This window comes from Myotis brandtii, unplaced genomic scaffold (assembly GCF_000412655.1).
Source record: "Myotis brandtii unplaced genomic scaffold, ASM41265v1 scaffold106, whole genome shotgun sequence".
NCBI lineage: Eukaryota > Metazoa > Chordata > Mammalia > Chiroptera > Vespertilionidae > Myotis > Myotis brandtii.
In genome coordinates this window covers 86931-112418 of record NW_005353584.1, presented here as the reverse complement: position 1 = coordinate 112418, position 25488 = coordinate 86931, and the positions used below count along the sequence as shown (strand labels likewise).

The following is a 25488-nucleotide window of genomic DNA, read 5'->3' as shown; positions in this document are numbered from 1 at the left end:
GGGGGGGGGGGGGGAGGCGGGGAGGGGAAAAGGCAAGGGAAAGGCAAGGGGGTGCTTTGGGAGAGAGAACACTACCTATTCACCTTTTAAAGGAAAAGATCACCTGTCAACAACTCTTTCACTTCTACCACCTTGGAGACCTACCTAATCAGTTTAATTTTCGATCTTGTATCTTAGATCTTTCCTCCTCTTTTGGTTCTTCCACCATACCTTGCAGGCATGCTTAACATTTACCCTATATTAAAAGCAATTAAATAAATAAATAAATAATCTTGCCCTGTTCCTGTATCCACAGTCCTTCCAGTATCCCCTTCTCTCTCTGTTCTCTTTGACTGTCAAATTTAATGAAACAATAATTGCCTCTCCTTCTCCCCTCCCATTTATTCCCAATGCAGTATGACTTCTACTCCCACTTGTCTGTTGCAATTTTCCACATAAACTACCCAGTGATGTAGTTTTTAACTTAGGGGCTCTTTGTACTTATCGCACTTGACATCTATGTTGTTCATATCAAGAAACTTTCTATAGTGGAGGTTTTCCTGAGTCACCTACAGTGGGATCTTGACTTATGAGTGTCCCGACTAATGAGTTTTTCGAGATACGAGCCATCTCTCGGCCGATTTTTTGCTTTGAGTTGAGTTGTGAGCTAAAATTCAGGTTATGAGCAAGCTTCAGATACCCCACCGCTAGTTGGCGCAGCGAACGTCACAGTGATTTGACATACGAGTAATCTGAGTTATGAGCTCCGTCACGGAACGAATTAAACTTGTAAGTCAAGGCCCCACAGTACTTCTCACATTACTTCTCACTTTCTTAGTTTGTTCCCTTTTAACTATTTGCTCCATAATCATTGGTATTCTCCAACATTTAATTCTCTGATACCTGCTCTGTTGCTTAGAAAGGACTCTCTGGACAATCATATTTATGCTCACAATTTCAATTATCAGCTATTTTCTTGGTCTTTGTAGTTTTCACATACTTAGCAAATGCTCAATAAATGGCAGCTACAGTTGACTAACTTTGGCTCTTCCTGCAAAATTAAGGAACTCTTCCAACTCACCTGCAACTGTCTTAGTTGAAATTTTGCACTGAAATATGTAGCTTCATGATTCCATAATCAGGTCTATAGAAATAAGAAGTGGAGGGATCTCTTGAAATATGGAAGAATCATGAATCCTCTTTGATACAAATTTTTGGGTATTCCTTTCTTGGAATTCATACTTCAAATTTTTCACATTCATAAGGAATGTAATGAGGCATACTTGCTTTACCCTGGGTTTAACCCATAGGATACCAAATGAAGACATTGTCCTTGCTTTTCTACCTTTTGAGACTAATGGGGAGACCAGTTAAATCAAGTATTTTAATTACAAGATTCAGTATTGAGGGTAGTGACAGCACTTGAGAGGGAATAATGGGAGCAGTATGGAGAGGATCAATAAAGTTGAGTAGTGTAGGGAAAGGGAACAAGATTAAACATCTGCACTGTGCTTTAGTAGGAAGAGCCAAAGTTAGTCACCTCTAGCTGCCATTTATTGAACATTTGCTAAGTATATAAAAGATGTTGGGATAAGAACTTTGTGTTCCTTATCTCATTAAATCTTAACAAAATATCTAGGAGGTATAAACTATTACTACACTTTATATAGTTGAGGTACAGAGGTTAAATAATTTGCCTAAGGTTGTATCTCTAGAAGGTGCTAAGGCTTGAGCCAATGTCTGACTCCAAAATATGTGTTCTGACCTATACTCCCAGAGAAGTGTCAGGGCCTCTAGGCTGAGGGAACAAATGCAAAGACATGGACATGAGAGTACATATGCATATTCATGGGATTTCAAGAAGGTCATTATAATTGGACCTTAGTTTGGAAATGAGGAAGGACAGGAGGTGGAGCTGGACAGGGCTTTGAAGGACCTAGTTTGCATTCCATGCTAATACACTTACAATTTAGCCTGAAGAGAGGGAGGGGGGCTGTTAAATTATAGTGAGCAAAAGTGCACATTTGCACTTAGAACAATTATTTCTGGAAATGTGTAAAATACACTGGGGCTAGGATGGGGAAATGTTTAGGCTGGAGTCAGAGAACTACTTAAATAGCAGTGGTTCAAGGGAGAAATGAGTAATGTCTAATTCATTCATACAACAGACATTGCATTTAGGAACTATTAAATTGGCTGAGTCTACAAAAATTCTCTATGGCTAAAAAGAGGGAAGAATCCACTATGATTCTTAGGCCTAATCTGGTTGACTAGTAGATAAGAGAAAATACTTTAGGTAGGTAAGGATTTGTGGGAAGGGTAGGAAGAGGGAAAATGGGCATGTTAACTTTGCTGTAACCATGCTGTAGGTCCAAGTAGAAAGCTCAGCACACAGTTGGCTTTCCCAGGTCTTGAGGAGAAAGGTGGGACCTGGATAAATAAAAGTGTGTAGGTAGTTAGAACCATGAATATGTGTAAATACTGGGGAGGGGGAGGCAGTGCTGACTATGAAGCCTTTAGGAACACTAATATTTATTGTGAATCACAGAATAGGTTTCAATAAGGAAAGGAAGCTGGGATGGGTGAACAAAGCAGTAGAAGGAAATTTAGAATCCAGAGATCTAGAGGCCAAGGGACAGGCACAAGGAAGGAGCTGCCCACTGGCTCAAGTACTCTAGAGAAGTTGAGATAGAAAGTGAACCATACAGATGTGATTTTTCACAAGGGATTGTTGGTGACTTTGGCAAGAGCTGTTGTAGTGAAGCTGGGGTGGAGAGATGGCAGCCAGGTGGCAGAGATTTAGGAAATGAAACAAAGTGAAGAAATGCTTCTACATTATTTTTTTATGTTACTAGGAACAAGAGAGACAACGATGAGGGATTTCCTAAAGTTGGTGAATATTTTATGTGTTTTTTTAAATGTTTAAGAACAAACAAAAGCAAAACCTATATAAATTAAATAGGAGCATGTGGGAGGCTGATAATTAACTAGGAAAGTCCTTGAGGAGATTGATGGGTGGGGAGGCAAAAATAGAAACTACCTCTTAGGTAAAGGGATTCATTTCTGAAGAGGAGAAATGGGGGTGAGAGGAGAGGGAAGTGTGGATTGCTGGGGTTGCAGGTCAATTTTAAGGTGAGGATTATTAGAAGCTTCTGGCTTCTCATCTGGCATCACTGATGGACTCAATCTGAATTAAGAAAGACTTTTCTGTTGTTCCCCAGGTAGCAACACACATTTTCTTAGAAACCTGTAAGGCTGATTCCTGTCCCCTCCTGCCCTTCCAGAGCACTTTGCTCATACAGGAAGGATCACACTTAAGTAATCCTGTGCTATAAAAAGTGCATATCATTCTGCCAAGTGAGAATTGGAGGCTTTGAAAAGATAATTAATACCCCCGCCCCCCATCATTGTATCCATACATCCTATCCCAATGTTTCAGATCAAGTTATTCTCAGTAAATGTTTGCTGCTTTTTAAAAAATTCTGAGCTATATATTGTGCCTTCTCTGCATCCACATGTTGGCCGTCTTCAGGACTGCAGAAGGAGAAGGTTAGGTTGGTGATTGGTATTCACAGAGATGGTTGTATTAATACCAACTGATGGTTGTATTAATACCGTTCTATCTGATTTAGACTGCTGTAAGCATATCTTGATTTTTCAGAATTTTCTTACTCATGTTAGTTATTTTTGTTTCTTTATTTTTTCTGTTTCAAACCATTTCTTCACTTTGCTGTTCCATCAGATGGTAGTAGGCAAAAGAGAGAAAACCCAAATTAAATAACTGTAAAGACATTACTTATAGTGTTTAAATAAGTGTTTATAGAAGATGAAGTCGTGATCAACAGTTGGTAGAGTGACACTTTTGGACTACCCTTATTGATTGATTGATTGATTGATTGATTGATTAAGGTATTACACATGTGTCCTTATCCCCCCATTACCTCCCATCCCCTCATTCATGCCCTCACCCCCCTTGTGTCTGTGTCCATTTGTTAGTCTTATATGCATGCATACAATTCCTTTGGTTGATCTCTTCCCCTTAACCCCACCCTCCCCTGCCTTCCCTTTGAGGTTTGACAGTCTGATCAATGCTTCTCTGCCTCTGTATCTGTTTTTTGTTCATCACTTTATGTTGTTTGTTATATTCAACAAATGATTGAGATCATGTGGTATTTATTTTTCTCTGACTGGCTTATTTCGCTTAGCAAAATGCTCTCCAGTTTTATCCATGCTGTAGCAAATGGCAAGAATCTCTTATTTTTTACAGCAGTGTAGTATTCCACAGTGTAGATATACCACAATTTTTTAGTCCACTATCTGCTAAAAGGCATTTAGGCTGTTTCCAAATCTTAGCTATGGTAAATTGTGCTGCTATGAACATATGGGTGCACATATCCTTTCTGATTGGTGTTTCTAGTTTCTTGGGATATATTCCTAGAAGTGGGATCACTGGGTCAAATGGTGGTTCCATTTTAATTTTTTGAGGAAACTCCATACTGTTCTGCACAGTGGCTGCACCAGTCTGCATTCCCACCAACAGTGCACCAGGTTTTCTTTTTCTCCGCATCCTCTCCAGCACTTGTCGTTTGTTGATTTGTTGATGATAGCCATTCTGACAGGTGTGAGATGGTACCTCATTGTCGTTTTGCTTTGTATCTCTCGGATTAGGGACTTTGAGCATGTTTTCATATGTCTCTTGGCCTTCCTTATGTCCTCTTTCAAATAGTATCTATTTAGGTCTGTTGCCCATTATTTGATTGGATTGTTTATCTTCCTATTTTTTAAGTTGCTTAGTTATAGTGCAAGGGTTATTCAAGTTATGGATTATCCAAGTGAATTTTTCTAACAGCACTAATTCTATATAAATGGCTTCAGCTTTAAATTTGTGTATATTACAACAAAGAATGTAGTGCAATTAGTACTTCCTATATTTTGTAGGAAATCCATTCTCTAAGCATAAGTTATGAAATTGTTGAATAAGGAAGCTAGCGACATGGTAAAGCCATCTTGGCTTTTAAAGAACATTGGGAGAAAAGACAAACATATAGGCAATCAGAAATACTGAAATGAATTACTGAATATATGCAATCCGTCAACATCCTTAGGGAAATAAAATGTAATTCTTCAAACCTCTCTTCCACCAGGCAGAAATCCATTGCAGAAAAAAATGTTATTTATGTCTTTATGAACTGGAGTAATTTGCATTACTGTCTGAGTTCTACAAGTTAAAAACACAGTGAAAGGGACAGGCCCCTACAAAATCAGGTATTCCCAAGGGATCTGTCAGTCAATGCCCAGATCCCCACTAAAAGAACACTATCTAATCTTTTTGTCCATTTCAAAATTGTGCACCATATTTTCTGACACTTTCCTTCTTTTCTAATTCCAACATCACAGCCACTTTCTTCTCTCCCTGTTGTGCACTGTAGCCTCCCCCTCAATGCTTCTATCTCAGGGGAAATAATTCAGAACCCCATGATTTTGAAAAACACATTAAAAAGTCCAGGTTTTGCCTGGGGGTCCTAATACAGGGATGGCTAGAAGTGTAGAGAACTGGGCAGAAGTGAGCTGGTGAACCACAAGCTTGGTTCAGACTGCAAATTCCCAGAAACATAACAATTTGCACCTCCCAGTCAGAGAAGGTCCCGGCCAAGGGCATGTACCTTGGTTGCGGGCACATCCCCAGTAGGAGGTGTGCAGGAGGCAGCTGATCGATGTTTCTCTCTCATTGATGCTTCTAACTCTCTATCCCTCTCCCTTCCTCTCTGTAAAATATCAATAAAATATATTTAAAGTAAATAAATTAATTAATTAAAAATAAATAAATAAATAAAATATGAAATAAAAATGCTGTTTTGCTCAGTTTTTAGAGTATTACCTTCATATGTACAGCACAGCATTGTTGAGAGGGCACTTGTCCGTGTATTTGCTCCTTTGATACTTCCCACAATTCTGTGAAGCTTCCCGGTGTTCATTTCTGATCCTCTTACTTGCAGAGAGTAAACCAAGGCCTAGAAAAGTTAAGTGATTTGCTTAAGGTCACATTCTGACAAGTGACAGGTAGAATCTATACCCAGGCTTTCTGAACATTGTCCAGTTCATATTTCACTATGCATCCTAGAATTTAATTCAATGGGCATTTATCAAATAACTCGTGGCCCAGTGCACAAAATTTGTGCACAGGTAGGGTCCCCAGGCCTAGCCATTGGTCTGGGCCAATTGGGGCCTTCTGGCTGCCATCCGGGGCCTTCCCTCCCTTGGCTCCTGGCTGCCAGCTGGGGCCTTTCTTCCTCCCACTGCTGGCTGCTTGCTGGGGCCTTCCTTCATTCCACTCCGCCCCTGGTTGCCGGCACAAGTCATAGCAAGCAGTTGAACTCCCAGTTGGTCAAACTCCTGAGGGAACTATTTGCATATTAGCCTTTTATTATATAGGATATGTTCCTAGAGTAATAATGTGCTATGGCCGTAAGTTTTATTCCCAATTTGAATAGAAGGAAGAAATTGTAAGGATGAACTATTAAGGATGAACTATATATGTTAGTTAGTGCTTTATTTTTTTCAGGGAAAATCCAACTTACAACTTAGAAGAGTTAATACATGCTGAAAAATATGAAGAGAACTACAATTTCTCCACAATCTGGCACATTTTAGGTGAAACATGAGTGATTGAAATTACATTCTCAGTCCCTTTTTTGTAAGATAACTGGTAGTTTATCCTATTAGAAATGTTTAATAGAATATACCTACTTAGTAGCAATATCATTTCTTAATTTCAACTGTTTCCTAGCTTTAATTTGAGTGGTTTATGGTTTTTAGGAGGAAGGAATGCCTATAATATATATTTAAAAATTGTTGTTCTATACTTTCAATGAAATATGGGAGTGAGAAAATGCCTTGCAATTGTCTATAGTTCTTTATAGTATTTGCATACTAAATGTCCATTGCTGTCTGTATTTTGCAATGGGAAATAGCCAGAGAATATTTTTTCTCCTTAGCATTCTAAGATTTTCCATCTTAGAGGGAAGATGTGATGTGATTCATCAGATTTACTTTTTATATTAATGTACAGTATAGCTTGCTTAGAAATGCCACCTAAAGATATCGATAAACTTCATATTGGTTTAGCAAGTTCTGTTTGGAGGCAGTACATAGAAGTTGAGACTGAATATAATATTTGGTTTGATTTTCTGTTCAAAAATTTTCCATAGTAAGAACAATATTTTCTACATACATCAGAGCAACAATGATTACATCAAAGCTTCTGACGCCAAATACCACACCTGCGTGTTCCAATACAGGCTGTTGAATTTATTCCCAATACTCTTGGTGATGAATACTGGGTATTTCTGAGAATGAATAAGGAAAAGTTACAATGATGTCTACCATCTGTGCATGTTAATATTAAAATGACTGGTTTCTCTTCTTCACCTGGTCTACCTTCTCTCTGTAGCTGCACTGCTTACTTAAGGGAACAATGGAAGCATTGCTCCATTATCTTAAAGATTTGTAACATCCCTTAGACCTTACCCTATTGAATTCTACAGTGAAACAAAACTATTTCCTTTTTCTTTTTCAGTTAAAACTCAGCTATTATTTAATACAATTGAATCGGTAGACTACACCAATGACAATAAGACTTTTCTCATCCCATGCTTAGTCACCAATGGGGGGCGGGGGGGGCAAAGAGCCTTAGAGAAATGTTTGTAAAGTGGAAATTCAGAGATAAATACATTTTCTTCTATGATGGAGAGAAAAATGACTCCCATCCCAACAGTGAATTTTCGAGTGCATACATTGTACCAGACACACTACTAACAGGCAATGAATCTTTGATGGACAAAAGCCATGCCGTCCCAGAAAAATACTAGTATACTTGTGAAGTAAAAGAATTAAGTAGAGAAGGCAAAACTACCATAGAACTAAAATATAGTTAGGGAAGAATTTTATAACCTTCCCTTTTGTTTGTCCTGCAGTAGCCTAATCCTAATAGAAATGGAGCACAATAGGGCTAGGACCTCTTTTTAATCAAAAAGTACTTTATGACTAACAAATGATTATGTTTAGTAGCTTTAAGATCATGAATTTTACTTGCTCTTCTACTTTTCATAATAAAACTCCTTTGCTGTTTGTTATTTGTGTATTGTCAGGTTCTCAACCTTTTGTTCTGACAACTATTCTGCTGGTGTAGGAGTCCTGGTGTCATTTAATCTGCATTTCTGTTTGCTGCTCTCAAAAGTGCTATCTTTCATGTGATTAACTTTCCATGATATTTCCAATTATGGACCTTTTTTATTACCCGCACGTTGGTCAAGGGCTGACAAATCCCAGCCATGCTCCAGCTGGAAAGAATAGATTAGAAGGAGAATCTCGAAATCAAAAATCAGGTCATAATGATGTTTCCTTGAGGTTTCATGCTATGGTGTTTCATTTTTTTCCTTGGTAAAGATGTGGAAGAGCTAGGGATAATAGAATTAATTTGAATTCAGCCTTGGTTATAGCACCATGATTGTGCCTTTCTTCACAGACTTGGGCTGGTGAGTTGCATAAAGCAGTAAAGCTAGCTGAAGTAAACACTGTGCTTTCTTTTCTAGTCCTTGCCATGCCAACTGATTACTTTAACCACATACAGGTGCATACTGACTTTCTATTTTGATAGCTCTCAGATTAGACAAGGCTTTGAGAACCTCTGCTTTAGATAGGATCAGACCATTCTGTTGAATCAACTATTTACCTTCTATTCTTCTAGTGTTTCCTGTTATGAAATTTCTATTACCAGGTTGGGAATAGGGTGTTTATTCCAATGGAATATTTTGACATTGCTAAGGATTAGGAATCAGGACATCTGATTCTGCAACTTAAATGTTTGCCTCTATTGAACTTGAGGAGTTACTTCACTGGATCCAAGTTACCTCATCTCTACAATGGGGATGAAAAGAGATTCCTGCTTTCATGTATTCTCCAGTCTAACAAGCATCATGAGGTCCCTATGTACCAGTCCTTTGTAAACCAAAGTACTTTTCAAATGTTAGTTGTCTTCCTGGGACATTTATTTTATGAAGTGAGGTTCTGAGGTGTAGAACCTGGGGTGTCAAGAGAGGGGTGTCTGTGTGGTGCAGCATGGGCAGGAGATGGCTAAGAGCAGAATTTGGAAGGCTTTTCTGCTCAAAAATCTCTCCTCCATTGGAAATGTCATTAACTCACAATGGGGGAAAGTGATTTTGGATTAGAGTGTAGGTCACTTAGAAAAGAATTGGAAACTCAAGATTTAAAGGCCAGAAGATAGGATGAAGATGGATGGGAAAGGAATAACAATGTTTGGGATAAAGAAAACATTTGTAATTTTTTTTTAATAAGGAAAATTGAAAGCATCTTCTTAAATATCAAACAACTGTAAAATATTAAAAATTAGATTAGATACAAATGGGAATCTCTGCGTATAGTACAGGACCTAATTAAAAAACTTTGGGTCTGATGCTGTTATGTACTGAATGTTTGTGTCCTTTAAGACTCATTCATTGAAGCCCATGTGGAGCTGAGGCTTTGGGAGGTGATAGGTTTCTATGAAGTCGGGAGGGTGGGGTCACCCTGATGGGATTAATGCCCTTCGAAGAAGAGGAAGAGACATTCCAGCTTCCTCTCTGCACCATGTGAGGACACAATGAGAAGTCTGCCACCTGCCAGCCAGGAAAAGGGCCTTCACCAAGAATCGAATCTCCTGGCACCTTGATCTGGGACTCCCAACCTCCAGAACTGTGAGGAAATCATTTAAGCCAGTTCAGTTCAGCTCCCATCAGCATCTCTCACTTCTGTGTGGAAAGTGCAAGCAGGCAAGGCTTCCTTTAAGAGGCAGAGGCCAAGAGCTCCCTTTGGCTCCTGGAGCAAGTAAGCTGGTGGGTCTATGCTGCAGGCCTTGCCTTTTAGGTTTGGAGGAATGGTGTGGAGGGAAGAGTAGAAAGCTTTTTATTTCACACTTAGAGTTTTCTCCTATGTAGACAGTCCTCCTAGCAGAGCATCCCAGAGGGAGATCTGGGCACGCATCCTAAACTCCCAACAAACTCCTTAGTTCATACTTTATCATGGCACATTTGGAGAATTTACCCAAATTATTTGTTAGTCTTTCCATCAGATCACCATCTGAAAACATCAGGTCTTTTGTTTCTTCTCTTTTTTGCATGCACTTTGGCATGGGCATCTCTGTTCCAATCTCTTTGTTGTCTTTTGCTCTTCAGATCATATTGCCCTGAGCTGTTCCCCTGTTATATGTACTCATTGTGCCTAAACCCAGCTTAGTCTCATTTTCATATTTGTTTTATTTATTTATTTATTTTTAGTTTATTGATTAAGGTATTACATGTAATTTTCTGTGTGATTGTTTCATCTTTGTTTACAAAGTCCCCTGATAAAATAAGAACTATGCTAACTGTTGGGGCCATTACAATGCAAAAGTGGTGTTTTGTTCTAGAGAATGTAGACGACTCTACCAGAGGTCTCAGACATTTGGCTGTGCACCCATTTTTATTTTTTGAAATCATTATAGAATCACATGAAATTTCAAAGATTGAACAGAAAAGTGCTGTGTACTCTTACCCAGCTTCCCCCAGTGGTTACATTTTATGTAACAGTAGTTAAATGTCAAAACCACCCAGTTCACAATGGTACAATGTGTATATATTTCTTTTTATCACATGTGTACATTTCTGTAATGACACCGCAATCAGAATATAGAAGAATCCCATTAATACAAATATCTGCCTCATGCAAGCCCTTTATAGTCACCTGTTCCCTTACTATCCCTAACCTGTTAAGCATAATTTGTTCTCCATATCAATACTTTGGTCATTTCAAAAATGTTATATAAAAGTATGTAATCTTTTGAGACTGGCTTTTTTTTTAGGCAGCACAATGCCCTTGAGACCTATTCATGCAACAGCTTCATGTAGCAATTTCTCTCTCTCTCTCTCTCTCTCGCTCATTCCACACTATGGGTATATCACACCTTGTTGAACCATCCACCTACTATAGCAGGTCTTGGTTGTTTTCAGTTGTTTTGTGCTATTGCTCATGACATTTCTATAAACAATCATGTACAGTTTTTTTATGTGGACATAGTCTTTATTTATCTGGATAAATGCATAGAAATACAACTACTGGTCATATGTAAGTATAGGCTTAGTTCGTGAAGAAACTGCCAAACTGTATTCCAAAGTGGTTGTTCCATTGTACATTCCCATCAGCAACATATGAGTGATGTAGTTCTCCCACATCCTTGTCAGCATCTGGTGTTGTTATAGTTTTGCACCATTTTTTAAGGGAAAAGAAAAAAAAAAAAAACCTCTGCCCAAAACGGTTAATTGAAGCAGGTTCCTGCAAAGTTATTCTGATGAATTTACTTATCACGTGAATCCTGGGGATTTAGACAGTGGAATCCATTTTTTTTTTTTTTTTTTTTTTTTTTTTTTTTTTTTTGCAAATATAGATATAAATAAGAACTAGAAAATGCTTAATAGAGAATTCTACCTAGTGGAATGTGGATTAATGGTGGCCAATCTTTGTTCCCTGTCAGGGAGTTCAAGGACTAAATATGTGAAAATATTCTCATTGAGATAAAGTTTCATATCTCTGGTAACTGTGTAGAATATAGTACGATGGAAGCGGCACAGAACTTAAATTTAGTAAGCTTTTTTTCTATACTTCACCATTTTTTACTGTAAGAAAACTTAGGTAAGTAATTCAACCTTTCTGGTCATTAGTATTTATGTGTAAAATGGGGATCGTATCTTCATCACAAGATTGTTTGAGATGTAAATATGTTTATCTCTCTCTTACTTTAAAAGATTATTGAGTGCTTACTATGTGCAGACACCGTACTAGGCCCTTTGGATTTAATGATGATTAGGACAGGATCCATGATTTCAGTGAAGTGATAACAGTATAAATAAAAAGATTAAAATGACAGAACATTTATTTGAGCACATGCCAGATATTTTATATTAGGTTCCATGACCCCAGGAACTCTGGAAGATTGATATAGGTCTTACCATTTAACAGCAGAGAGATTTCTGGTACTTGTTCAAAATCAGAGTCATAGCTAGAATATTAACCTAGATTAGTCTTCAAAACCCAGTATTGTGATGCATAGTTCCTGTTAAAACACCTTGTACACAATCAAATACTAAATGTAAATAATAGTTATAAAATCTGTCATTAATGTCTATATTTATATTATCATAATACTATAAAAATCTGTCATTAATATCTATACTTATATTATCAGTATAATAACTTGGAAGCTTAAGAGTTTGCATTTTTCCAAGTAAGCTACTAGTGTTTATGTTTAAGGCCAGTTCAAGTTCAGCAGGGTTTCTGCTTCCTTCATTGTCAACATGATATACATAATGTTCATAATATAGACATGAAGGCACTGCAAGATCCTTATATTAGTTTTCTAGTGCTGTATAACAAATAACCACAAATACACCAGCTTAAAACTGCTCCCATTTATTAACTCACAGATTTGTAGGTCACAGTTCTGGTCAGGGTGTGGCTGGGGTCTAAAAGAAAGGCGTTGTCCAGGCTGTATTCTCAAATGGGTCCTGTTCCAAGCTCACATGATTGTGGCAGAATTTAGTTCCTGGTGATTGCAGGACTGAGGTCCCTGTTTCTATGCTGGATGTCTGCTGTGGGCTTTTCTCAGATCCTAGAGGTTTCTCATTCCTTGTCATACAGCCTCTTCCACACTTCAAGCCAGCAAAGGAACACCATCCTCTCATTGGAGCCCTGTGACCTGTTGGATTTCTTATGCCAGGACGAGCACAGATCCTCTTTAGGGCTCACTTGACTAGGTCAGCCCTCTCCAAGGACAATCTCTTTTTTTTAAGTCAACTGATGGAGGACCTTAATCACACCAAGCAAAATCCCTTTGGTCATGTGACACAACAATCCTGGGGATGAAATCCATCCTATTCACAGTCCCACCTGTACTGCAAGGGAAAGAAATTATAAAAGGCTGATTGCAGGGATTCTGGGTTTGATGAAATAACTGAGGCTATAGCCAATTCAGTGCCTCAGAAAAGCCATCACAATCCTAAAACGTCAAGTTATAATTTGGCTTGAATTTTAGTGTAACTTTTAATGTGACCTTCTTTTGTGGAAACTGATGTTCTCTGTGTTTGTGAAGGTTTACCATGCACAGGCGTACCTCAGATATGCTGCAGGTTTGGTTCTAGACCACAATAAAATGAGTAATGCAATAAAGCAAGCTGCAATCTTTTTGCTGGTGGAGGGTTTGTCCTTCAATTAGTAAAAAGGCAACATCAATGAAGCACAATAAGCAAAGCACAATAAAATGAGGTATGCCTGTATATATTTGAAGAAGCCCACTAAGTTGATTGGAGTGATTTATTCATTTTTTTTTGGTTATCCCATTTTGTACACAGTGATAAGAGAAATGAAGTGGTGGGTTTCTTATAATACTTCAGCTTGGCAACAAAATTTAAACAATCTCTTAATAACGTTTCCTTGCCTTTTCACTGAAGAATTTTATCTTGGTGGCGCTGGAAGCGGGACCATGGGTGTCAGGGCCAGCCTGATAGGGTTGAGCCGGGCTGAGGCAGGGAGGTGGGAATTGAGAAAAGAAAGAAAGACAGGAAAGCGGGGTCGGGAGGACCCCAGTTCTCTCGTCTTTTTGCTGGTGGAGGGTTTGTCCTTCAATTAGTAAAAAGGCAACATCAATGAAGCACAATAAGCAAAGCACAATAAAATGAGGTATGCCTGTATATATTTGAAGAAGCCCACTAAGTTGATTGGAGTGATTTATTCATTTTTTTTGGTTATCCCATTTTGTACACAGTGTTAAGAGAAATGAAGTGGTGGGTTTCTTATAATACTTCAGCTTGGCAACAAAATTTAAACAATCTCTTAATAACATTTCCTTGCCTTTTCACTGAAGCATTTTATCTTGGTGGTGCTGGAAGCAGGACCCTGGGTGCGCGATAAGATTCTGTAGACAATGGGAAGCAAAGGAGCGTTCACCCTGCTCGGGGTCTTGATCATCCTTTCTGTCCTCTATGATTCAGGTCATAGCCTGCAGTGCTACACCTGTGTCGACCCAGTTGGTTCGTGCACTGTCATCAACAACTGCACAGTTGATTTTGATGCATGTCTCTACATCAAAGCCGAAAAACGAACACATTACCAGTGTTGGATGTTTGAAAACTGCAACTACAACTACCTCTCAAATAACATAGGAGAGAAGACTATAGAGTACGAATGCTGCCAGAAGGACCTGTGTAACAGAAACAGTGGGATGAGCATAACAGGGACCATCGCTCTGCTGGTGACTCCACTGCTCACAGCATTCTGGAGACTTCTTATCTAAATCAATACCAGGAGAGATTCTCCGAACTCCCTGCTCCTGTGTAGTCCTTATTTGCTTTGCCACAAAAGCTTTCTATTTTCTACTGAATCCCGTTGGGAAAGAACAAAACTAGCTTGGATGAGAGAGAGAGAACCGGAAAACCAGTCCTACTTGCAGAGAAGGCCCCTCTGAGGGAAGAAGTTTAGGAGTGAAGCACGTGCCATGTTAGCTAGGTTAGTTGTTTTCTCCAATCTCTCTCACAGGCAATGCTTTCATCCCCTCCTTTTATGGTCCCTGTGTTGCCATGTAGGCATGATGAATGTTCCAGATGTGGGCTGTCAGGGGCAACGAGATTCTAAATGCAGAGTGATTGGAATGAGTGTTATATTCTCAACTCGAAGGTGTCTGGCAGAGTAGGAGGTAAGCTTTCCAGGTGGCAGGGCATAGCGGCACCAGGTCTGCCTTTAGAGAGGTACCAGTGGCTGAATCTGAATTTTCTTCTTTTTCTAAGTTTTGTATGGGCTTTGCTGTCTTTCCCTAAAAACAACTTAAATACTTCAATTAATGGTGTGTTAAAACGATTCCCCTCCCCTTTTCTTTGGAATGATGACATATTTTCACTTTGTCACTCAGTTCAAGACTAAATATTTGAACATTCTTTGCTTCAAGTGATTTACAGTATCGTGTGCTTATTTTGAGTATTATCAAATACCTTTACTTTAAGTGTATGTGTATTGTAAGAATGCAGTGGGAAGATGTCGTCATGAACAGCAACAGGTCCACGGGGATGTTCTATCTGCTGACATCAAGCCTGTTGAATCCTAGCTGACCTGGCACAGATCATGTAATGTTCATTTGTAAAGGCTGTTCGCATCCTCACAAATGTCAAGACTTTGAGAAGCTCTATCGGTTTCCTAAAGAGAGAGACCCCTTTTCAGGAGGGCAAAGTTTTGCCTTTGTGTGTGTGTGTGTGTGTGTGTGTGTGTGTGCTGGTGAATAATTTTCAAGATCTGGTAGACTTAATAACATTTATATTCCTGTAACCTTGTCTGCATGGTCTGACTTGCTGATTAAAGTGAGATTTCTTCATTAACATTTTTTTTAAAAATGCCATGATTATGTAATCTGTTTGATAAAGTGGAATAAATGATGCCTTTTTGAAAATAAAATATAATAAAAAATAACGAAGTTTATCTTCCTGGGAGCCACTCTACCTGACCACGAATTGGGAGAGAGTAATGGGCACAGTTATAGAGTCAGTGATAGAGTGAGTGGATGACAGCATAGATGCCCTTGGTTTATTTTTCTTAATCCTGAGGTGGAATACTATCTCATATTGTTCTTAGTCCTTTTTAGGCTTTCTTTCTTTCTTTCTTTCTTTCTTTCTTTCTTTCTTTCTTTCTTTCTTTCTTTCTTTCTTTCTTTCTTTCTTTCTTTCTTTCTTTAGTGGCATTTAAATTTAGAGCTCAAGGAGACCTTAGAGAACTATCTTGCAGTCTTCTCCCATTGGGGAACAAGAGTAAAAGTCATCTGATAGTACTACCACACCAACTCAATAGTTTAATGTGAATATAAGTGGTTTCAAAAATAAATCTTGTGTTTCTTCCCCCATAGACAAATCTTGTGTTTCTTGTGTAATCTCATTAGTTTTTTGAACCTCAGAGTCAGTAATCCTCCAACTCTTCTCACCTTAACAAATTAGAGACACTAACACATTCATGTAAATTACAGCAGAGATTTGTAGCAGTGATTTTAAACTGAGAGTATCATGGGCAACACCGCCCACCTGCTCCCCCCTCCCCCAAACACACAAACACACACATACACTTACCATGGGGAATATACAGTGGGGCCTTGACTTATGAGTTTAATTCTTTCTGAGACCGAGCTCATTAAGGAGCTCATTAACTCAAATTACTCTGTCAACTCAAAGCAAAAAATCGGCCGAGAGACAGCTGGTATCTCAAAAAACTCGTTAGTCGGGATACTCGTAAGTCAAGGCCCCACTGTATTAAAATCTTGGGGTAGAATCTGAGACTGAGGAGTGTGTGAAGTTTGAATAAACCCCTGGTGGTTCAGATAGGCTTCATTTAAGAATCACTTAGACCCGTGGTTCTCAATTTTCCTAATGCTGCGACCCTTTAATACAGTTCCTCATGTTGTGCTGACCCCCAACCATAAAATTATTTTTGTTGTTACTTCATAACTGTAATTTTGCTGCTGTTATGAATCGTAATGTAAATATCTGATATGCAGGATGTATTTTCATTGTTACAAATTGAACTTAATTAAAGCATAGTGATTAATCACAAAAACAATATGTAATTATATATGTGTTTTTCCGATGGTCTTAGGCGACCCCTGTGAAAGGGTCGTTCGACCCCCAAAGGGTTGAGAACCGCTGACTTAGACCATATTTTGTGTTCTGTAATCCCAGCTTTTTCTGTCATTGAAATATCTCTTACACTTATTTCTGCATAGAGGCTTAGAGTCATCTAGGCTATTTTCCCATCTAATTCAGGAATTGCTTTTATCACACTCCAGGTTATTGGTTATTCAAACTTTTTACCTACATGCTTGGCATGATGAGACTGTTACTTCCTAAAAGTCTACCAGGCCACTCCAGTTCATTGCTTTTTTTTTTTTAAGAGAATGGAAGGTGTAAAGGTGGGAGGGAGAGAGGGATAAAGGGAGGGAGAGAGAGAGGAGGGAGAGAGAAAGAGAGAGAATGTGCTGGCATGTGACAGAGACACATCTAGCACTTGCCCTGAAGGGGCAGGGATCAAACCTGCAATCGAGGTACATGTCTTTGGGAATCAAACCAAGGACCCTTCCCTGCTCAAAAAGATGCTCTAACCATTTAGAGACTCCTGTCAAAGCAAGATTACTCCATTTTCTGCACAAAACTACATTAGGTACTTAGCCTCAGCAGCTCCCAGTATAAAACAGAGCATCATTCCAACTCTAAGTGTGAAGGTTGTGGACAGTCCTTCCTGGTCACTCTTCAGCGTTAAGGGGTCCTTTGGTCTCAGGGACAGCTGACAGCCTTATTGAGCCAACCAGCTGCCCTGTGGTACACAGTGTCCCCAGTGATGTAAGTCTGGTGGGTGATTCTTTCATCTACTTATATAAAAACCATGGGTGGTGTTCATCAGGACCTGAACCTCCACGACCTGAACCTCCACGACCAAGCGGAAGGAAGTCAGTCCTGCAGGGGTTGTCTTGGCAATGGCTTCGCCCTCCCCCGAGCTGTTTCCTGGAGCTTTTTCTGGTGAGGGCGGGGTTTGAGGCAAGAACCCGCCCTTGGAGAGTGGACCCACTGAATCCTGGGTCTCTTTGCCAAGAGCTGCACCCTCCCCAGCTGTTGCCCGTGTGGCCTGAGGGAAGAACCCACCCTCAGAGCACCAGGAGTGCCCAGCAGCAGTCAGTCCTGGGTTGCTGAGGTGGAGGCCACAGCATGGTAGAACTCTGGGTCTGGCCCAACAGGGGGGCTGTTGGATAGCTTGCTGTCTGTGGCCTGCCAGCCAGGAACCCCATTCTCCTGCACCCCGCACCCTGACAGGAGGGAGGAGGGAGCCCCTTTCCTCACGGAATCGACAGGTGACCAGTTTGCTGTCCGGGGCCTGACAGCTAGCAATCCTATTCACCTGCACGCTTGCCCCTGACAGCAGGGAGGAGAGAATATGTTTAAAGACCAACTATTGGAACAAAGTACCTCTGAAGCCAAAAGAAGCCATTGTTGGTGACAGAATAGAGAGTTAGAAACATCGATGAGAAAGAAACATCGATCAGCTGCCTCCTGCACACTCCCCACTGGGGATGTGCCCGCAACCAAGGTACATGCCCTTGACTGGAATCAAACCCATGACCCTTGAGTCTGCAGGCCGATGCTCTATCCACTGAGCCAAACTGGTTAGGGCAATTAATTCCCTTTTAATGTGCACGAATTTCATGCACCGGGCTACTAGTATCCATATAAGCAGCAGTTGGAGGAGAATCCAACAGTCCCTTTGGTAGCCTCAGGGTGTCTTAAGTGGCCATTCACATCATGACCCCATAATTATGAACCATTGTGTTAGTGAGATGTCTCTTTTCCTTTCTTTTTTTAATCATTAAAAAATAAAATTCAAATTTCACTGGAGCAATGCTTGCCTCCAGTCACATCAACACATTTATTAAACTTCTGTTTTTTATCTTGTTGAATGAGAAATCTTAGAGGAGGGAATACTTAAAATACTCTGATTTTAAAGAAATGATAATGTTGAGGGAAAGAGGTTTACACAAGGGAACCATGAAAAGTTACATAGTATATAATGCACTGAGAGTGGAAATGTTATTTCCTGGGATTTATTACTATGAGGATGGAGTCAATGGAGGAGATGGCATGGGTAGAGGATTTGGAGAAGTGGGGTATTGTGGTGGGAAATTGCTTTCTTCTCCAGCAGGTAAGAGAAAAACAACCAAAGGAGCAGACAGGCTATGCAGCCCATTAGAGTAGCCACCAGAGACTGACTTTGTGACAAGAGAGTTCATCATCTAGGATAAATGTTACTGGCAGTTTTAAAAGGTCTTTTTCTTCCATTTGAATGATGTGGCCTGTGTCATTCATTGAGATATTGAAAGGAAGTGAGGGATTAATCAAAAGCTCTATAAGCATAACAGAGACCACTGTGTGGTGATAGCCAGAGGTAAAGGGGGCCGCAGGAGGTAGCGGGGAGTGGAATGTAGGTGGAGGTTGTCGGAGGGACGAGGGAATGGGGACAGAAGGATGCAGAGTGTAGATGATATTTCATTGAGTTGTACACTTGAAATCTGTATAGTTTTGGGAACCAATTTTACTCCAATAAATTCCATTTCTTTCTTTTTATTTAAATACGGCCTTGTTTATACTGTGGCTTGTAGCCACATTTTGAATCCATTTTTTTTTTTTTCAAACAGGAGAGGACAGTGGCGGGAGAATCCTGGGGCCCAGGATGGAGCAAGAAGGAGGACAGGAACCTTGGAGAGGGGCGGGGACAGTGAAGGCTCAGTGAGGGAAGGAACACACTCCAAGCCTCTCATGGAGAGGGGGGCCAACCCTAGTGTGAGGATGGTGGTGGTGGGTCTCCCAGGAGCCTCGGGGAATGAGGAGGAGTCCCTGAATCTGGCAGCAACATTGGGGGGACTGGGAGCAGGTATCAGTGTCCAGAGCTCCAGAACTCGGCCAGCAGCCTGGGCCATGGGTCCTGCTTGTGACAGGCAGCAATGCAGGGTTCTGACTGTGAGGCTGGTGGCTGTTCCAGATGCTGCCCTGGTGGTGAGGGCGCATCAGTGGCTGCCCTTTAGGGAGCGCAATGTGGTCCCTGTTGGTGCTGCTGCTGCTGGACTGGGCGAGCCTAGGTGAGTGGCTCTGTGGATGGAGTCTCCGCCTCCTCCCTGCCACCAGGGGGTTTGCCTGGTGCCATGCTGGCCCCGCAGCTCCCTGGAGAGGGTGGCTGGTGCAGGAAGCATGGGCCCTGCACGCCTGGGGGCGAAAGTTGGAGGCCCCCTGGTACTCAGGGGCTTGTTTCCCTTCCCTTCTCCCTTCCCTTCCCCCTCTCCCTCCTCTTCATCTTCCCAGGGTGACAGAGGGCTCATCTCTGTCCTGCACTCTCCCCCTTCAGTTACACCAGGAAGACTCCACACTGCGCACGCGTGGTAATTAACTTGAGAGGAAGGGCGCGATCAAAGGCCAGTGGGTGGCAGCTGTTAGGGTCCCCCTCTTTCGCACCCCTCTTACCTCCTAGGCGCTTAAATGCACTGGAGATGAAGGGGGGACAGTGGGAGAGCCTGGCTTCTTGTGATGGAAGTGCGCATTTTGGCAAGTCTGCAAGATGTTTTGTTTTTGTGTTTTGTTTGTTTGTTTTTTCCTGTTGTTTGCCCTCGCACATGAACATAGGAGGTAAGGGAGACATACCTGATACAATTAAGTTTTATTTCCAACACACCATTTAATCAGAAGAATTCCCCCCCCACCCCTATTTTTAATTAATGAAACCCTAGAAATAGACTTCCTGGAAACTCTCTCAACCTCCTGCCCCACCAACCACTTTAAAACAGTCCAAAGAGCACATTCAAGTTTCCCCCTGGATTTGGGGACCAGTTTAGCTGCAATGGATTTTGCTTGAAATAGGAAGACAATTTGCAGTCATGTGGAATTTGGTGTTTTTCTACACCAAAGGCATTTAGGTCCCAAGCTTTTAGAAACTATTAATTTTTAGAAACGTGTGCTCCATAAAAACTGAGGAAAGCATGTGATTTTTGTGTATGTGTGTCTCTATACACTATGCCTGTCACATTTCACATGCAAAGACCACTTTGTTAACTTTTTCTAAGATTCAAATTGAGTTTGAGTAATAGTAACAAGCAATTGTTATATTTAATTTTAGAATTTAGACTTAATTAGACTTAAACTGATTATTAGCCTCTCTGTGCTGTTCATAAAGCCTGTGACGTCGGCTATTTTCAAGATGCACTTCAGACCCTGTTACCACTGTCCCCATTCTCCGAAAATCCTGGCACCTTGGAGCTGTTTATAATCACTATGTCTGTTATCTGAAGGGTTGATGTTAGATAAAGTAGTGTTTCCTGTCATTATCATTAATGGCTCATTGCTGTTACTATCAAAATAACTAAAATAATACTGCTTTCAGAAACCCGTTTTCGGATCAGAAATCATATTGAATCAGATTATAAATTATGATGTAATATCACTAAATCAGACTGTAGGCATCAAAAGCTATTCTGAAGAAAAAAATGATAAATCATGTACTGTTTTCAAGTAGATTAGAAAGAACTGCTAGAATGGTACTTTTGGGATAGGAATTCTGTTAGTAATAGTTAAGATAATATATAATTAGCACGCATTTACATATAATATTAATGTGATCAAGTCCCAATAGAGTCATAGAATTCAGAATTTATGGTGTTTTAGTGTACTTAGCTAATAACCTAAAAAAGAAAAACAGAATACAGGCCTTATGCACTAGAGCTGTGTTAATTGTTGTATAAAAACCAATGGACTTCTGTGTGTGTTTAATATTTAGTTATAAAAGGGCACCTGTGAAGAGATGCTAACAGCTTTAGAACACAAGAGGTTATAAAGCAAGGTATTTTGAGAGACTGAGTTTAGACTATAGAAGGAGGAAAACAGTCCATGGTCTTTTATGTTCATTTGTACACAGACTTTGATTTTGCTTTTGTTACCAGTTGGGGTTACTGCCTGGGACCTTGGTTATTTTCGTTGATGCAGAAAAGAGTTTAAGGTCAACAGAAAATAAAAGTAAAGCAAAATGGGGTTTATTGAAAATACATTCCACATGAGGCGCCAGTCAGTCAACAGAATGTGGGAGACAAAATGGTGAGAGCAGCCAATGGCAGGACTGCTGTAGCTCATGGGAAGTCAGAGGAAAGGGGGACTTGGAGACAGGTTCTGAGGGTGAGCCCAGGTTGAGCTGCAGCTGCCCATTTCTCCCCTGGATGCAAGTGTCATCGGGTCCTTTAGAGGTTAGGGCAGTGGTTCTCAACCTTCCTAATGCCGCGACCCTTTAATACAGTTCCTCATGTTGTGGTGACCCCCAAATTCATTGTTACAAATTGAACATAATTAAAGCATAGTGATTAATCACAAAAACAATATGTAATTATATATGTGTTTTCCGATGGTCTTAGGCGCCCCCTGTGAAAGTGTTGTTCGACCCCCAAAGGGGTCACGACCCACAGGTTGAGAACCGCTGGGTTAGGGGCTATGTGCCTGTGGGGAAAGCAAGGGAAGGGAATGGCATGGGATTGCTCCCTGGAGGTGGAGTGCATGCTAGAGAGAGCATGGCCCACAGCTCCTGGGTTCTAAAGAGGGATTGTATGTGTGGAGCCTTTCATTTGCATTCAGGGATGATTGACTAAACTATCTTTCTTCTGGGCATGCCCTTAACCATAACATATACAGAAAACCCCTCAGGGGGTGGGGTCAAAACTAAAATGCAAATATTATTATAATTCGTCCAGAGTTCCAGGAAGGTCACATTGGCATTGAGGTCATGTCCTTTTCCTCTGAGCTTGGGCCCAATACAGGCAGGTCCAAACCTGCCAACTGCCAGCCTGCTGGGCCGCCCATAGAGAGGAGGTCTAAAGGCAAAATTGGTGAAACCCTTGTTCAGGACCCCAAGGCAGGCCCTGCCCCAGCCACTCATTTAATTTCCTATACAGCACTTTCAGATTCATTTACAAATGACTGGTAATCAAATGCCATTTACTGGTAGCCACTACAGTTTCAGTTGACCTTTGTAGTAAAATAAGTTATCTACAATGCCCATTCCATCTAATTACAGGCAAACTCTAACCCCCTGTATTGGTTTACAAGATGCAGGATGAATTATTATGCTCCTTCCCTCCCCCATGCCCCATATGTCAACTTATACTTTGATTAAAAGCACATCAACATTTTCAGTGGAATTCAAAAACTGGTAAATAAAACCTTACTCAAATAATGAGTAAGTATATGAACTGTCAGTAGTTGAATGATTGTTCAAAGTGAGTTTTTAAAATCAAGAGTACACATGATTAAAAAACAAGTTTATTGTCAAATTATAGTACTAATTTGGCTTGCTTTAAATAAGATGTTTTCTTTTCTCCTAAAAATATATTACTTTTAAACACATGATTCTATTTAAGGAAGTAATTGCCTATTTAAAAGACCTTATTTATGGAGCTGCCCCAGCAGTGTGTTAGAGGCAGTGTGTTAAAGCATTATAATAAACTAGAGGGTCAGTGCAATAATTTGTGCATGGGTGGGGTCCGGCGCCCTTGCCCGTGATCTGGGTGTGGGAGCCCAATCAGGACTGGAACTGGCCAGAGGGAGGAGCCATGGGCTGTTAGCAGGCCCCATGCCCCCTGGTCAAACTAGGGTGGAACTCCTGGTGGAGGGGACAATTTGTATATTATCCTTGGGATGCCTACTATTAGGACATTTGCTCATGCTGTCATCTGTACTTTGGCAGATGTTTTATCTTTGCCACTTAGATGTTAATGGAGATTTGAAAGGCTACTTTCTAAAGATGAAAAATATGTGTTTTTTAATTGATAAATATTCTGAATCCAAAATTATCACTTATATTATTAAAACTGTTGGTATTCCTTAATGTCGATTCAACTATGGCTAGTATAGGCATTGCTTTTCATATATTAATGTTATTTTTGTGACACAATTTTTATAAAGCCATTTACATAACTTTTAGGTTTGCATTCATAACTTTTTATTCAAGATTTAAAAATTCCATATTTTTATATCTTGTGCCTAATACAATGCACTCAGGTGGTCATGAAGCTACTTTCACTTGTACTAGTGCTGGTATTTGTTCTATGATAAAAGAAAAAGAATAATAGTGTAGAGTCAATTTTGCTGAACTCATTGTAATACTAAACTGAAATATACAGAGCACCCAGGAATTTTGATTCTGACAGACCTAGACTGAATCAATAGAACCTGGATTTCCCCTCTGTGTGGTTATGTGGAGGTGAAACAGGAATTAGAAGCTACACCCTCCTCTACTATCCATACCCTTGGAGCAGTTGTATATGACTCCATATCTGGTCAACCCAGGGACTGAGAATATTTATGCATGTTTCAATACGTGTCACACTGATGGGCTAAAAGACAAGGCAGGGAATTGGGCAAGTACATGATCTGTCAAATTGTGTTTTTCTGTTTCAAGCCACATATGAGCCCCCTCGCTATGCTCCAAGCACTTAGCCAGGCCTTCCTGGACATAGAGACAAATTTCAGACTCTAGGCCTCTTAATAACATAAAGCGTGGTTACCTGGTAGCAGGGATTTTGTTGTTTTTATCCTTAATTGGTACTGAAAATGTTTTAGATGCTTGATAATCTTGATTCTGCATCTTGCTGCCCTTCCCCCTGTAATTCTAGCTCAACCACTTCAGTTCTTGTAAGGCCACTTTACAAGAGGCAATTACTTTGAGTCAGAACTAAATGCATTGTGGACACCCCCACTTTACCCCAGTCCTTGTTTGAACTCTATTGAGGAGGGATCTGACTAAATCCTCTTTTTTGACCCTAATTCTAACCCCATTCTCTTTGAAGCTCCAGTTTTTCATTCCAGGGTCAAGGTCTCTGGCAAAAAGGATTCATTTCTACCAGTTATCTTTACTCATGAGCTTTGTTTCATTTACCTTAGTAACTGCTGGGGCTTCTTACCCCATTCCTACACAGCCATTCCAAGCAGGTAATTAACATCCTACTCTGCTACAAAAAAAGAGTATTGATGTATAGTGTTCACACTGTAAGTGCATGCCTGCATGTGGTATTTTGTGGAAGAGCCACACTCAAGGGGCCAAAGAGCCGCATGTGGCTCGAGAGCCGCAGTTTGCCAACCACTGGTGTAGACTCTTCCAACTACCCTCCTACCATTTCTAAACTTACCTATAATAGCTTAGGTCACCTTCATCACTTTCTCCCTTCTCTCCCAGTTTCAGAAGTTTACCTATTCACCTTTTTAAGGAAAAGATCACCTGTCTACACCTCTTTCATTTTGATCACCTTGGAGACCTACCTAATCAATTTAATTTTCAGTCTTGTATCTTAGATCTTTCCTTCTCCGTTGGTTCTTTCACCATAGCTTGCAGACATGCTTAAGTTTTAAGCCAAATTAAAAACAATCTTATCTAATAAAAGACAAAAAGGGTAATTGACCATACCTTCGCTACATTTCCCATTGGCTAATCAGGGAGATATGCAAATTAACTGCCAACTAATCAACTAATATGGCGGCCGGCAGGCATGCAGCTGAAGTGAGCAGGAGGCTTGCATGCTCCAGTGATGGAGGAAGCCAAGGTTCCCCGCCTGCCGTGGCCCGGCTCTGAGCTCTGAAAGCAACAAAGTTTCAATTATAGAAGCTAAACAAACCCCCAATACCTACTTTCAGCAGGCCGTGGCCACAGAGCAGGAGTGAGAGGAGCCAACTCTTAGCTCCAGTGACGGCAACAAAGTTTCAATTATAGAAGCTAAACAAACCCCAGATACCTGCTTTCAGTAGGCTGTGGCCTCAGAGCTGGAGTGAGAGGGGCCGGCTCTTAGCTCCAGTGACAGCAACGAAGTTTCAATTATAAAAGGTAAATAAA

At 40.4% G+C, this 25488-nt stretch overlaps 1 protein-coding gene and 1 pseudogene across 1 annotated transcript in view; both read left to right on the top strand.

The window, feature by feature from the left end:
• Positions 1-25488, top strand: part of LOC102260652 (leukocyte surface antigen CD47-like) — a 115555-nt gene that overhangs the window by 41170 nt on the left and 48897 nt on the right. The gene's annotated exons all lie outside the window — the stretch shown is intronic.
• Positions 13942-14393, top strand: LOC106726323 (annotated as a pseudogene).